The 12,151-nt window shown below is 37.0% G+C and overlaps 1 long non-coding RNA gene across 1 annotated transcript; it reads left to right on the top strand.

Moving 5' to 3' along the window:
• The first annotated feature begins 1,633 nt into the window (after positions 1 to 1,633).
• LOC114184086 lies at positions 1,634 to 1,944 on the top strand. Its single transcript, XR_003604546.1, has 3 exons — positions 1,634 to 1,659; positions 1,755 to 1,836; positions 1,918 to 1,944. It is a non-coding gene; the product is annotated as an uncharacterized LOC114184086 (long non-coding RNA).
• The last annotated feature ends 10,207 nt before the right edge of the window (positions 1,945 to 12,151 follow it).

Here is a 12,151-nt window from a genome sequence, read left to right as displayed (position 1 = left end):
CATGCTCTGTATCTATCTTTTCTACACATGTCTGTCCACCGGCTTCACCAATTTATTAGATGTTGATTGCTTCAATGTTCACCACATACTAATACCCTCCTTCCTACAACATTTTTATTTTATTTCTAGAGTTAAATACGATTTCTACTTTTATTTTACATATGCAATAATTTTTCTAAATAATTTGTTATCATCATTATATCAACACACATCAAGAAGTAAATTATGTCAATGTGATTTTAAAAAGTAAAGGCACAGGGATCCCATTATAGTACTTTTTTTATGTCATTTTATTTGATTGCATTTTTCACTTTATTTTCTAGTCAATCAAATATATATAAACCAAGAAAAACTCACTAGATTAGAGACATTAGTACATTAGAAAAATAATCATGTTCGACGAAGGTATCAGATGATTTGCTTATTAAAGTGAATGAAATTTGAAAATTAAAATTATAATATTATAAGATTTTAAATTTGAAAACATTTTGTTTCCTTTGAATTGTTGATCCAGCTGCTTTTTACTTAATTTGGGGAACTAGTACAAAAACAGAAACTAAGCTTTGATTTTATTTATGTTTAAGGTTCAAAAGGTGAATGAGAAGGGTTGCTTTTTGGTGAAAGAATTGGACCCCTAAGTTAAAAAAAAGTGTGGCCGGTCATTGGAAAAAAGAGATAACGCTAAATTGTGGTTTGCTTTGGAATATATATATATATATATATATATATATATATATATATATATATATATATATATATATATATATATATATATATATATATATATATATATATATATATATACATGTCATCAACTATTTACACACTGCACCAAGGGACCACTATTTCTAGGTATGAGTGATTTTTGCAGTGTATCATTGACCATATTGAACTAAATGGTAATAAATGATAAATATATTTTGGCAGGGAGTATTGATTTTTCTTTTTTGGCTTACTCTTTCCTTAATTATGATATATATATATATATATATATATACTATGTAGTAGTGAAGGAGCCTCACTTTTTTTTTTACATACAAATTTCATCCTTATCACTCTTTTTCTTCTTCTCTTTTTATTTTATTTTTTTATTCGGTATTTGATATCAATAGGTGCATCACTTTATTTTGTTTGGTATATATGAATTTTTTTCGCATAGTTTTATTTTCATAATTTCATTTTGGAATATTGTGTCAGTAGATATTCATCTCACAAGTTTGGTAGCATATTATGTTATAAAAACTTTATATAAAAGTTTATATAAATTAAACCAATAAGTTGACTCATGATACAAACATGCTTTAAGTATAAACCATTAGAAATAAAAAATAATAAAACTTAATTTAAAAATATATCAAAGTAGGACATTGCGTAACAGTTGTATTATTTATCTTAAGCTTATATTGAAGTAAATAAATTACTAGAATTACTATGATGTATACTAGAATTACTAGAAGCTTATATTTTTTCCTAACTTTATCAAATAATGTATTATTTTCAAAGTTAGATGCACAAAATCTAATTTTGTTGATTCATTTCCAATTTTAGCCAACATTGGGTCTTGCTCAGAATCAATCTTAAAATGGAGATAATTTATTATCTTGACCCATTGGCGAAAGACATTAATATGAGACAAGATTTGAAGAAGTTGTTTGACATGTAAGAATCTTCTTAATGTGATTCACACATATATATATGTATACTTTTGTATATATTTTTTTACTTATATATGCTTCAGTTTTATTATTAATAAGGGTTATACAAACCTACCGAGCTCAAAGAGGGTCTATGGTTTCAAAGTCTAAGTTAAGCAATATCAAATGGACACCAATTAAGGTAAATTACAATTGTGTATTTGAAGATCAAATGATGTTGTTTTATTTGAAGATTAATACCAATTGTATTGATGTTTTCTAGTGTCCAAAACAATCCAACGGCCATGATTATGGGTATTACATTTGTCGATATATGAAGGAAATTGTCACAAATTGTGAAGGAGGGACAATTCCAATAGATGTAAGTTATCTTAATTGTATGTATTATTCATTTGTAGTAGGATTTTGATTGACTAATTTTATTTTATTTTTCTTTGTTGTAGTATTTTTCTAGTTGCAGATGTCAACAATATTCTGACAATCAAATCATTGAAGTCAGGGAAGATTGGTGTTTTTATCTCATTAGTAAATGTTTATAGGTTACTTTTATAATTCCTTATATAACAAAATAGGGAAGGTTAGGAACAATGTTTTGTCTAAAGTGCTTTGGCCCCACAGTCTAGCAAAAATGGAACATGATGGATGAGTACTACAAATCTTAGTTTTTATTTCTAATTTCTTTCATGTAATATTATAATTTTTAAAAAATATATAAACATCATTAAGTTTTTTGTGTAACTATGTAAGAATTTCAATGCCCTTTCATTTCAGTTTTGCTTGATTTCAAGTTCAAAGTCTTTATACAGGCATATGAGTCAAAGAATAGAATGAACAAAAAATTAAATAAATTATAATAAAAAATAATCAAACCAATACACATCGCTTGTTTTAAAAAATGTTATCTATTGGTGAATTGAAAAAGTTATCCATTAATGAAAAATAGACAATGTTTATATTGAACAAGCGCTATCTACTAATGAATTGAAAAAGCACTACCTGGTGAATTTTCTGTGCGAATTGGGTTAGTGGGCAGGTGTTTTCCTTCATTTGGAATGGCTGAGAGTGAACATTTTAATGTGTGTAAGGGAGAGTTGATATAAATCAAAGGCATGGAATATGAATTGAAACTTGTATGAGTAGGTAATAATGGAGATGTATGTGGTAAGCTAAATAAAGTTTTATGAGGACATGAATTGAATTCATTTAGAAGTGGTACCTACGTGCACTATGTTTGGTTGGGTTAAAAGATGGAGGAATATTCAATTTGGTAACATGATGAATACGTAGTAGAATATATGATAATTGTGAAATAGGGGTATTTGCAATGGTGGGAGTGAGTGCATATTGTATTGCAAATCGGTATCAGATCATAATTGCACATAAAGTGTAGGAAGGGAACTTTACATGAAGGATAACTAAAGGATATGTGAGAATAGATAATACTTGAGATAAGATGCATGTAAATTGGAGATCTTGCTTGAGTTGCAATGATGATATTTCTTCTCTGGGGATACTTGTGTAACTTACGATGGTGGTGTTAAGTTTAATGGAATGTGGCATGTTTCATTTAACAAATGTAGGAGAGTATGGTATGAATATTACTGATTGATTGAGTGACATGATTAATTGTGTGCCTGGAGTACCCTAATTGTGCTACAAATTTTGTGTGTTGTATGATTGGAGTCCTTTGGGATCTATTTAAAGGTAAAAAACCAGTAACATTTACGCTACTGGTATGGTGCCTGGCCGTGGGTAGCGAACCGCTAGGCGGTAAGGTCTCAAGATAGTGTCAGTAGCCACTAACTATGAGTGGCGCCTGGTGGTAGGGTTGGGTTCGCCAGGCAGTGATGGAGCATCGAAGCTCCTGTTTGGTGCTTAGCGCCTGGCGGTGAGGATGCGTGCCAGGCGGTCTGGAACCAGTTTTCCCTGGCGGTGTTAAAGCTACGCCAAGTGAATTAACTACTTTGAAAAGTAGTTGTTGTTGTGATCAGTGGACTTGAAGGACCAAGTTCACATATCTTCATGTTTAGGGCTTGATGGAATAAGCCCAATAAGGTTTTAGGATGTGCTTGGTGGTGGAACGCGTGATGGGCATGGAATTGTTTAGTTCCCGTCAGCTACTAATGGGCGAGGAGTCCTTAGTATGGTGATTACATGCGTCGGACGCATGATGGGCAAGGAACAATTATGTTCCCCTTGGCTGTTATTGGGCGAGGAGTCCATAGTATGGTGATTGTATGTGTGTCAGGGTCTAAGCGAGGAAGACTTGGATGTTTTGCTACGAGCGAGGAGTCTGTGGGGCAGGACTATGAGCGGGATAGGCTCGTAGAATCGCACCACGAAAGGGATAGTTTCATGGGAGCACAATAAAGTCCCAATGATGGACGTCCTTGGTGTAGGAGAGGAAGGAGATCCATGGAAGACACCAAAAAGTAGATGAAATGTAGCGGAAATGAAGATAAAAGCAAGAAGAGCTCTAGGCAATAGAGGTTTTTTTTGGTGAAGATGAAGAGTAGAAGTGGAGATATGGTATGGAAGGTGGCTAGAGGAGATGAAGGAGAAGGTTAGCCATGTATGCTCTCAAAATAATAGAAGAGTGGAGTGATCTCAACACAAACATTCTATTAGAAATTTCAAGAGTTAAAATCTACAAATGGTCTACTTTTGGCTTTTATATGTGAGCCTAAAAGCTAGACTAATTCTTGGCTCTTAGATCAAGCTTGGAGGAGAAACTTTAATCATCACCCTTGGATGGTGGCTTGGAGAAGGAGGCATCTTCCTAGCCTTTGGATGAAGACTTGGAAAAGAAGACACTCTCTTAGCCCTTGGATGAAGGAGGCACATGGGTGGAGTGTGGACTTGGCTAGATGGGATGCAAGATCCATGAGGTCTAGGAAGGAATGTTGACTTCCACTTGGTCCACCTTTGACCTTTGGTAGTTCATGACCAAATCTCCTATTCAGCTTAGTTAAGCCCAATTTTATCAATTCAACTACTCATTGTTTGACTTATTATTTTAGAAAAACAAGGCCTAAACAATGGCCTAATTTAAATCTATACTACTTCCTTGATGCATCATCTCATATTTTAGAGATTTCTTTAGCCCATGTAAATAATGTAAAAAGCACATGATTGACTTGATCATCTTGAGAGAGGCCCATGTGAATCTTTCTCATCATGCTTCTAGTGATTGGGCCTTGATGTGGGCTTGGGCTTGTTGATGCACTTGAGCTTGGGCTTGTTGGGGTCACATCATCCCCTCCCCCTTGAAGAGGATTTGCCCTCAAATCTTGGCGGTTATCCTTTTCATCAAAAATACCTACAAAAGGATCCAAATCAGTAATATTGAAAGTAGGATGCACACCATATTCCGCAGGAAGATCCAATTGATAAGCATTATTATTGATCTTTTTGATCATTTGGAATGGACCATCACCTTGGGGACTAAGTTTGGATTTTCTTATATTAGGAAATCTTTCCTTCATGCACTCATACTTATATTGCTTCTACCAAATCTTTCCTTCCAAATTTTCTTATATTAGGAAATCTCCATTTCATTTGGAATGGACCACAACATTAGCTTTCCCTTTCTTGTACTTGATAACATAAGGGAATTGTTCCAAGTACTCAACCCACTTTGCATGCCTTTTATTCAATTTGTGTTGGCTCTTCAAATACTTGAGAGTTTCATGATCACTATGGATAATAAACTCTTTTGTTACAAGATAATGTTCCCAAGTATGAAGAGCTCGCACAAGAGCATATAGCTCTTTGTCATAGGTGGGATAGTTACGAGAAGGACCATTTAGTTTTTCACTAAAATAGGTAATTGGATGGCCTTCTTGTAACAAAATCGCACTTATTCCCACCCCAGAAGCATCACATTCTAGCTCAAAAGTTTTCTCAAAATTTGGAAGAGCAAGAATGGGAGCTTGGGTGAGCCTAGTCTTGATATCATCAAAAGCCTTTTGTTGTCTTTCACCCCACTCAAAAGATATGTCTTTCTTAACAAGTTCATTGAGGGGTGAAGCAATGGTTGAGAAGTTGGGGACAAATCTTCTATAAAAACTTGCTAATCCATGAAAACTTCTAATGTCCCTAACATTCTTTGGCACAGGCCATTCTTGGATGGCCTTGATTTTTGCGGGGTCAACATGCACCCCACTCTTATTGACCACAAATCCCAAAAAAATGACACTCTCTACACAGAAAGTGCACTTGTCAATGTTAGCATAGAGTTGGTGGTCTCGGAGAAGAGATAACACAACTCTAAGATGACCCACATGAAGTTTAGAGCTTGTACTATACACCAAGATATCATCAAAATAGACAACAACAAACTTGCCTATACAATCTCACAAGACATGATTCATTAGGCGCATGAATGTACTAGGAGCATTGGTTAGACCAAAGGGCATGACTAACCATTCATATAGACCAAATTTTGTTTTGAAAGCAGTTTTCCATTCATCACCTTTTTGAATACGAATTTGGTGATAACAACTTTTGAGGTCTATTTTTGAAAATATTTGTGCTCCATGTAACTCATCCAACATATCATCTAGTCTTGGGATTGGATGCCTATATTTTATGGTGATGTTGTTGATAGCCCTACAATCACAACACATACGCCACTTTCCATCTTTCTTGGGCACCAACAACACAGGCACAGCACAAGGACTTAAACTTTTTTGAACCCATCCCTTGTCTAGCAACTCATTCACTTGAGTTTCTATCTCCTTGGTCTCAATTGGATTTGTCCTATAGGCAGGTCTATTAGGAAGACTTGCCCTTGGGACAAAATCAATTTGGTGCTCAATCCCTCTAAAAGGTGGGAGACCATGAGGGCCATCCTTTGGAAAAATATCTTGAAATTCATGAAGGAGAGCACGAATGGAATGAGGTAGATCCTTAAGAGAAGGATGTTCAAGACAAGTAAGGATTGCTTGACAAAGTAAGAGGAAGGGAGGTTGCTCATTATGAAGAGTGTGCAAAAGAGTTTTATGAGTTAAAAGAACTTCATGAGCAACATCCTTAGAAGAAGAAACTTCCTCTACCTTTGTCTTGTCCTTAGAATCTTTAGAAGCATTAGAATTCTTGGAACTCTCTTCCTCTCTCCTAGCTCACATTTGAACTTGATCACTAGCAACTTGGCTAGGAGTGAGGGGATGCAACACAAAAGTTTTTGAATGATGTTGGAGGGTGATCTCATTGGTGTGGCCATTGTGTAAAGTTTTATGATCAAATTGCCAAGGCCTTCCCAAGAGAATATGGCAAGCTTCCATTGGGATTACATCACATAAAACTTTAGAGAACTTGACTTTCACTTGATGTTCAACTTTGAGATCCCCATCTTCATTAAGCCAATGAAGTTTGTAAGGTTTGGGATGGGGTAACAAAGTCAAATTCAACTTCTCAACCAATCTTGTGCTACAACAATTGCAACAAGATCCACTATCAATGATCAAAGAACAAGTGTTTTTCAAAACCTCACATCTTGTGTGGAAAATATTTTCTCTTTGATCATTGAGAGGAATGCTAGGTTGGTTATTAAGAAGCCTCCTAATCATCAAAAGTTTCCCTTCATTTGGATATGAATGTTCTTGAGAATCACTAGAATGAGAAGTGTCGGAGTCACTTGAAGATGACTCCTCCTGGCTAGTGTAGAGGTCTTTGCCCTTAAGCACAATGGTGCGTTTGGTAGGGCATTGAGCGGCCACATGACCTCTACCTAGACACTTGAAACATTTGATGTCACTACCTCTTTTGTTGGTGGAGGATTCACCCTTATCACTTACCTTTGTAAGACTCTTAAGAGTGGACTCTTTTTCTTTTGAAAAATCTTTCTTTGGAAAATCACTTTTAGAAAAAGAGGGAGAATCCTTGCGAGAAGGATGTCTCAAAAGTTGTTGCTCCACCTTGATGCTCATTTGAACAAGATCATTAAAATTGCGGTAGGGGAGCAACTCAACTTTATCTCTTATGTTGTAATTGAGTCCACTTAAGAATCTAGCAATGGTAAGTTCCTCTTCTTCTTCAATTCCGGCTCTCATGATGTAGAGCTCCATCTTTTGTCTATACTCTTCTATAGACATAGATCTTTGTTGGAGCCTTTGGAGCTTGTCCAATAGCTCTCTTTTGTAGTAAGAGGGAACATGGCGGGCATAAAGGGCTTCCTTAAGATCATTCCAATACTCAATATCATGTAGCCCTTTTCTCCTTCTTTGGAGGACTAAGGAAGTCCACCAATTAAGAGCATGCCCTTGAAAGCTAAGAGTAGCTAGAGACACACGCCTCTCTTCCTCCACAACATGACTCTCAAACAATTGTTCTACTTTAGCAATCCAATCAAGAAAAACCTCAACATTATCCTTCCCATAGAAATGAGGCAAATCAATTTTAACTTCCTTTGGGTGAGGAGGTATGCGCCTTTGCCTTCTTACACGAGGCGATTGTCTAAGGTTAATGCGCTCATCTTCCTCCTCTTCAAAATCATACTCATGCCTTGAAGGGGCACGAGAAGGCCTAGGAGAGGCACGGTTATTATGGTTGGGACGGGTAAGTTGATTGGCAATTAATTGAAGATTGGCTTGGATGGAAGCCATTTGAATTTTAAGGTCCCTAACTTCTTGAGAGAGATTATTTAGGACTCTAGGATCAACCTCAACCTCCTCATCACCACTTGTTGATGTTGGGTACTAGCACGAGTAGCCCTTCTAATGCTCATGGTGATTGAAAGAACTTAGAACTTTAACAAAATGGTGAAAGAAGAAACCAAACATAAGAAGACCTCCAAGTTAGGCGAGGTGAGACTAAAAGACTTCTTAAGTACCACGGCCAATCCTTGCCAAGATGTACTTGCAAAAGGTTTCACACAATTGTCTAAGGTTAAGTAAGTAGAATCACTTGAGACACTAAGCACAAACAAACACAAACAAGAATCAAAGAAAAGAAAAGACTAACACTAAAAACGAACCCCTAAATGGCAAAAATTTTAGAGACTTTGGTCTCACAAATTAAAACCACTAAGCGTCTAATCTATGCGGCCTAAAAGCAAGGTGAGAAAGCACTTAGAACTTTCAACACACTCACTTACTAAAACGTTTCACTATAATATGAAAAAGGTTCTACTTAGGAGATGGGATTGAACACCTTTGGTTCCCCAAGACACCTATGTAGGCCATGGATACAATTGAGAACTTGAAAGCAATTTTGGTTCACTAATTTGGTACTCAAAATGAAGCAACCTCAAGCCACTTAATATCTCAAATTTTGATGCTCAAAAGATGCAATTTCACAATCAAGAAGGCTTCAAAATGGTACCAAATAAGATTTGCCAAAAAGAAGTACAAAGTACAAAGAAATAAAGCCAAAAAAATATGAAATGATGCAACTCCAAATGTGCTGCCAATTTGCACAAAATCAAGAGCCAAGAGCTTGGCTTGTGGCCTCCTTTGGATTTGAACAAAGACAACCACCAAGTAAGGCACTTGTAAGCACCTTAAGCCACCAAAAGGAAGTGAAAAACAACAACTATAGCCTTGGTTTTAAGGCCAAAACAGCCACCAAACGTGCACCAAAAAACAAAACAGCAAGAAAACTATACCAAGCAATGGAGTTAGAACACACACTCTCAAATGAATAGGTCCAAAACTCTCAATATGTAAGGAGAAGGATAAGCACAATACCTAAAATTCTACTTCAATATCCACCACCTAAGATGCTACCAAATCATAAAAACCATTCTAAACTTCCTAGCATCATCAATCACAACCAATAACCAAGAGTCAAGTATATGAACCCAAACAAAGGAGAAAGCAAGAAAAGCTAATTAGAAATGTTAAACCAAAAGAGAATTGAAATGAAACATGAATAAAAGGAGATTCAAGAAGTGACAAGAAAGAAATTAAAGACTGGAAAGAAAGGCAAGCACCACAAAAAGGAACCTAGAAATGCATTAGAATAGATGAAAAAAATTGAAAACAGAGAAGAAAAAGTGCTCAGAAACAGCCACTGTACTCATTGCAATTTTGTGCCAAATTGAGGGAATAAATTCCACTTCTATTGAAGGCAAACTCAAGCCAATATAGAGTACACAATCAAGGAATCAATTAGAATAACCACAAAACGCACAAAACAGCAATAAAACATAAAATTCCCGAGACCATTGCGCCAGAAAACGTGAAAATTTGCCTCAACTTCGCTGATTTTTCATTTTTTTTGTACTCAACATTTTTGAATGATTCTTTTTTTGTATTTTTCGTCTGGATGTTAGCTAAATGAGGAAAAATTCAGATTAAAATTTGGACCAGGCAATGAGTCATGAAAATCTCAAATAGTAGGTGTACGTGTAGTGAAAACTAGAGAAACAGACTGAAGCAGAATTGCTCACGGAAATTGTAAGATGTTCTATGAAAATTCAAGATTAATGAACTTGATTGTGATCTAAAATTAAGTATGAAGCATAAAAGAACATCTTAAACACTCAAAATCACAATCCAATCGGTGAAATTGACAAAAAACAGTGAGACCATTGCCTTACACATCCACAAGCATCACTTGAAGTTCATAGCTCATTTTGTGTGATGTAGGACTTGGTTCTCATCAAGCAAGTGCCATATGAACGAAAATTAAGATGTATGAAAGTGCTAAAACATGACTTAAGACAAAATACAACATAAGGAACTAAAAATTAAAAGATACACCAATTAAAATGAAGAAAAATAGCAAGGAAGAAAAGAGGAAAGCGAAAATGGAACCTAAAACAGATTTGCACCAATGAAGCAAGGAGTACAAGATGAATCAATGGAGATTCATGTAGCCTTAATGTCAAACGGTGGAGAGCAACAAGAACATGAAAAAACAGCAGAAAAATTGAAGAAAACAGTGGAGAAAAGAGACAAAACGGAAATTGAAACATGAGACAAGTATGGACCAAGAACCTTACCCAAACCAAGAGGATGGATGCACCAAAGGCTTGGATGGCTCTAGATACCAATTGATGGACGTCCTTGGTGTAGGAGAGGAAGGAGATCCACCGAAGACACCAAAAAATAGATGAAATGTAGCGGAAATGAAGATAAAAGCAAGAAGAGCTCTAGGCAATGGAGGTTTTTTTTGGTGAAGATGAAGAGTAGAAGTGGAGCTATGGTATGGAAGGTGGCTAGAGGAGATGAAGGAGAAGGTTAGTCATGCACTAGTGCAAATTTTGCTTTTTACCGCGCCTTATATGCCTCGGTTGGCAAGAACCAAAACATATAATGGCGCGGTGGCATTTTTACAATTTTAGACAACTTTTATGCCTCGGTTCAGCTAAAACCCGAAGCAAAAAAGGATTATATGCTTCGGTTCAAAAAAAATCGGTGCCAAAAGTGGCTCATATGCTTCGGTTGCATAGACCCGAAGCCAAAAACGTGGCTAGTTATTTCAAAAATGTAGTAGCCGTAACATCTTTGGTCTCGGGTGGCACTGAACCGGGGCCAAATAGGGTTATATGCCTCGATTATTAATTGAACCGAGGCCATATAGTTTAATTAGGGCACAAAACTCGCGAACCCCTTTTCTCCTTCCCCGCGCTGCCCATTTCTCCTCTCTTTCTCTCTCTCTCTCTCTGCAAGCTGCTGCGGTTCTCCTCTCTCTCTCTCTCTCTGAAAGTTGCTGCGCGAAAACGAAGACGAGGACGCCTCCACCATGCGAAAACGAGAACCACCACTGGCGAGTTGCAGCAAACTCTTGAGAAACGGCCCAACCAGCACAATACCCTCGCCGGAGACGCGAACAAAATCGCAAAATGCGAACTCTGCGTGAGCCACCGCTACAGGAAGAAAGACCACCATTGCTACTGTTGTGACGCCTCTACTAAGGAAGAAGAAAGGAGCAGCACGCCTCCCATTACCGATGGCAAGTAGCAGCACCACCGGTCACCACCGTTACAGCGAACGCACCGCGAAACCCCACCACTACGATGTCGGTAACCACGCAGTCGTCAAAGTTGCAGCTCGACACAAATGGAGACACTTCCATAGAGGCGAAAGAACAACACCTCCTCGTGCTGTAGGCACCATGAGAGATTTGCAAAGAAAACCAGACCAGAACCTAGCACTACCGTGACACATTGTCGTTCCAAGCGCAAAAAGAAAACGACTCGATGGCCTCGGGTCCCACTGCAACCGAGGCAGAAAACGACTCTATGGCCTCGGGTGATAACCGAGGCCAAGAGGCCTCCCCTTTTGGCCTCACCCCAATATGCCTCGGTTCTAAAACTGAGGCAGAATTACGAAAATAACTGGGGCTAAAAGCCTTTATTGCAGTGGTGATGTATGCTCTCAAAATAATAGAAGAGTGGAGTGATCTCAACACAAATATTCTATTACAAATTTCAAGAGTTATAATGTACAAATGGTCTACTTTTGGCTTTTATATGTGAGCCTAAAAGCTAGACTAATTCTTGGCCCTTAGATCAAGTTTGAAGGAGAAGATTTAATCATCACCCTTAG

The sequence above is a fragment of the Vigna unguiculata genome, chromosome 5, assembly GCF_004118075.2.
Source record: "Vigna unguiculata cultivar IT97K-499-35 chromosome 5, ASM411807v1, whole genome shotgun sequence".
In the NCBI taxonomy this organism is placed as follows: domain Eukaryota; kingdom Viridiplantae; phylum Streptophyta; class Magnoliopsida; order Fabales; family Fabaceae; genus Vigna; species Vigna unguiculata.
The sequence above is the reverse complement of the archived record's forward strand: the minus strand, read 5'-3'. Positions and strand labels throughout refer to the sequence as shown.